We start from the raw sequence: 4,507 nt of genomic DNA, 5'->3' as shown, positions 1-4,507 counted from the left end.
TTGCCATATATGAATGCCTTTGATTTGTGTATATTGATTTTGTATCCTGAGACTCTAATGAATTCATTTATCAGTTCCAGGTGTCTCTTAGTTGAATCCCTGGAGTTTTCTTGATACAATATTATATCATCCACAAAGAGAGACAGTTTGATTTTTTTCTGTCCCCATTTGGACATTCTTGATTCTGCTCTCATGCCTGATTGCTCTCACAAGTACTTTCAGCACTATGTTGAATAGCAGTGGGAACAGTGGGCAACCTCGTCTGGTTCCAGTTCTAAGTAGGAATGGTTTCAATTTTGCCCCATTCAGTATGACGTTGCCTGTGGGTTTGTCACATGGAGCTTGAATCATTTTTAGATAGGCCCCATCTATGCCTATTTTGTTAAGCATTCTTATCATAAAAGGGTGTTGAATTTTGTCAAATGCTTTTCCTGCATCTATTGAGAGGAATACTTTCCAACTAAATAAGTCAGTCACAGAGATAGAGCAAAGAAATAAGAGAAAAGACCAGAGTCTAAAAGAAATGTGCGATTATGGGAAGAAGCCTAATGTGAGAGTTGTCTGCATTCCTGAGGGTGAAGAATGTAATAAGCAAGGGTTGGATAAGCTATTTGAAGATATAATTGAGGAAAATTTCCCAGGCCTTTCTAAAACTCTAGATATACAGGTTCAAGAAGCTCAAATAACCCCTGAGAGATTCATAGAAAATAGGAAGACAGCACATCATGTAGTCATCAGACTGACCAAAATATCCACTAAAGAGGCCCTTCTTTGAGCTATAAGGAGAAAGAAACAAGTTACATACAAAGGAAAGCCCATCCAAATAATGCCAGATTTCTCAACTGAAACCTTACGAGCAAGAAGAGACTGGGGCCTCATCCAAACTCTTCTGAAACAGAATAATGCCCAGCCTATAATCTTGTATCCAGCTAAGCTAAGTTTTGCAAATGAGGGAGAAATTAAGACATTCTCAGATAAACAAAGACTGAGGGATTTCACCAAGACAAGTCCTCCAAAAAGTATTCAAAACAGAGTTACACACAGACCAGCACAAGCAAGACCCATGAATGTAAAACTACTCAAGAGCTCAAGATCAAAACCCAGTTACCACAATGGCTCAAAACAAAAAAAAAACATAACAATTAAGTTCTACATAACAAGATGAACAGAAATCTGTCCCACTTATCAGTTCTCTCAATAAATGTCAATGGCCTGAATTCCCCACTCAACAGACATAGACTGGCCCAATGGATAAAAAAAATACAAACCAAGTATCTTCTGTCTTCAGGAAACTGATCTAACCTCCAAGGATGCATTTAGACTGAAAATAAAAGGGTGGAAATCGAAATTTCAAGCAAATGGAAGCAAAAAGAAAGCTGACGTGGCAGTTTTAATTTCCAATAACTTAGTTTTTAAATCAACAAAAGTAATGAAAGGCAAAGATGGTTAATATACACTGGTGAAGGGCATCATTCAACAAGAAAACATAACTATACTAATATATATGCACCAAGCTTAGGTGCACCCAGATTCATAAAGAAAACTCTACTTGATCTGAACCAAATGCTACATAACAATATAATAATAGCCAGAGACTTTAACACCCCGCTGACAGTACAGGACAGATCCTCCAAACACAAAATAAACAAAGAAATATTGGACTTAAATAGAATGCTAGAACAAATGGGCCTGATTGACATCTACAGAACATTCTATCCAAAATCCACTGAATACACATTCTTCTGATCAGCTCATGAGACATTCTCTAAGATTAACCATATCCTAGGACATAAAGCATGTCTTAGAAAATTAAAAAAATAGAAATCATACCATGCATCTTCTCAGATCACAGTGGAATAAGAGTAGAAATTAACCCTAACAGAAATTCTAATTCCTACTCAAAATCATGGAAGACAAACAACCTTCTCCTGAATGATTATTTTATAAATGAAGAAATCAAGATGGAAATCAAAAGATTCTTTGAACTAAATGACAAAGGAGACACAACTTATCAAAATCTGTGAGACACAGCTAACACAGTCCTGAGAGTAAAATTTATTTCCATAATTGCCTATATCAAGAAGACAGAAAACTTATCAATAGACAACCTAATGAATAGATGCAAAGAGCTGGAGAAAGAAGAACAGGCCGACCCCAAACCCAGCAGAAGGAGAGAAATTATTAAGATCAAATCAGAACTAAATGAAAAGGAAAACAAACAAACAAAAAAAACATAAGCAAGATTAATAAAACAGAAAGTTTGTTCTTTGAAAAGATAAACAAAATAGAAACACCTCTGGCTAGACTAACCAAGAGTAGAAAAGAAAAATCTCTAATAACGTCCATCAGGAACATGAAAGGAGAAATCACAACCGATGCCACAGAGATACACAATATCATCTATGAATTCTACAAAAATCTTTATGCACACAAACTGGGAAATATGGAGAAACGGACAAATTTTTAAAAACACACAGGCTTCCCAGGCTCAACGAGGAAAAAATAGAATTCCTGAATACAGCAATATCAAGAACTGAAATTGAAACAGCAATAAAAAACCTTCCCAAAAAGAAAAGCCCTGGACCAGATGGGTTCACACCCAAATTTAACCACACCTACAAAGAAGAACTGGTGCCCATCCTACATAAACTATTCTCCAATATCGAGAAGGATGGAATGTTCCCCAACACATTTTACCAAGCCAATATGACATTGATATCAAAACCAGAAAAGGAAGAAACAAGAAAACTATAGACCAATATCCTTTATGAATATAGATGCAAAAATTCTCAATATAATCCTAGCAAATTGAAACCAAGTGCTTATCAAAAAAAAAATCCATCCCGACCAAGTGGGCTTCATCCCAGAGATGCAGCGATGGTTCAACATACACAAATCTATAAATGTAATTCACCACATAAATAGAAGCAAAAATAAAGACCATATGACCCACTCAATAGATGCAGAAAAAGCATTTGACAAAATTCAACACCCTTTTATGATCATAAATCTTAACAAAATTGGCATAGACAGGGCCTATCTAAAAATGATACAAGCCATATGTGACAAACCCACAGCCAATATCATACTGAATGGGGAAAAAGGGAAAGACTTCCCACTTAGAACTGGAACCAGACAAGGATTCTCACCCTCACCATTACTTTTCAACATAGTATTGGAAGTCCTTGGGTGAGAGCTATAAGAAAAGAGAGCAGAATCAAGGGTGTCCAAATAGGGAAAGAAGAGATCAAATTCTCACTCTTTGCAGATGATATGATATTATATCCAGAAAACCCCAATGATTCAACGAAAAGACTCCTGTAATTGATCAATGAATTCAGTAAAGTCTCAGAATACAAAATCAATACACACAAATCAGAGCCATTCATATATGCCAATAACAGTCAAACGAAGAACCAAATTAAGGGCTTAATATCCTTCAAAATAGCAACAAAGAAAATAAAATACCTAGGAATATATTTAACTAAGCAGGTAAAGGACCTCTATAGTGAGAACTATGAAACACTGAGGAAGGAAATCACAAACGATGTAAATAGGTGGAAAACCATACCTTGCTCGTGGATTGGAAGAATTAATATTGTTAAAATGTCTATACTACCCAAAGTGATCTACAAATTCAATGCAATCCCTATTAAATTACCAACATCATTTTTCACAGATATAGAAAAATAATTTTACGCTTTGTATGGAACCAGAGAAGACCCCATTTAGCAAAAGCAATTTTAAGCAATGAAAACAAAATGGAAGGTATTAATTGGCCAGACTTCAAACTGTACTACAAGGCTGCAGTGATTAAATCAGTTTGTTATTGGCAGAAGGGCAGGGACACAGACAAGTGGAACAGAACAGAAAATCCAAATATAAAACCATCCTCATATAGCCATCTAATCTTTGACAAAGCAAACAAAAACATACTTCGGGGAAAAGAATCCTTATTCAATAAATTGTGCTGGGAAAACTGGATTGCCATATGTAGAAGACTGAAACAGGACCCACAGCTTTCACCTCTCACAAAAATCAAATCACAGTGGATAACAGACTTAAACGTAAGGTGTGAAACTATTAGAATTCTAGAAGAAAATGTAGGACAAACTCTTACAGACATTGTCCTAGGCAAAGAATTTATGAAGAAGACCCCTAAGGCAATCACAGCAACAACAAAAATAAACGAATGGGACCTGATTAAATTAAAAAGCTTCTGCACAGTCAAAGATACAGTCACGAGAATAAACAGACAACCTGCAGAATGGGAAAATATTTTCACATGCTACACATCCAATAAAGGACTGATAACAAGAATCTATTTAGAACTCAGGAAAATCACTAAGAAAAAATCAAACAACCCTATCAAAATTGGGCAAACAACATGAATAGAAATTTTTCAAAAGAAGATATAAGATTGGCTAACAAACATATGAAAAAATGCTCAACACCTCTAATCATCAGGGAAATGCAAATCAAAACCACAATGAGCTATTACTTAACT

This window comes from Lemur catta, chromosome 13 (genome assembly GCF_020740605.2).
Source record: "Lemur catta isolate mLemCat1 chromosome 13, mLemCat1.pri, whole genome shotgun sequence".
Taxonomy (NCBI): Eukaryota; Metazoa; Chordata; class Mammalia; order Primates; family Lemuridae; genus Lemur; species Lemur catta.
Note: the sequence above shows the minus strand (reverse complement) of the source record.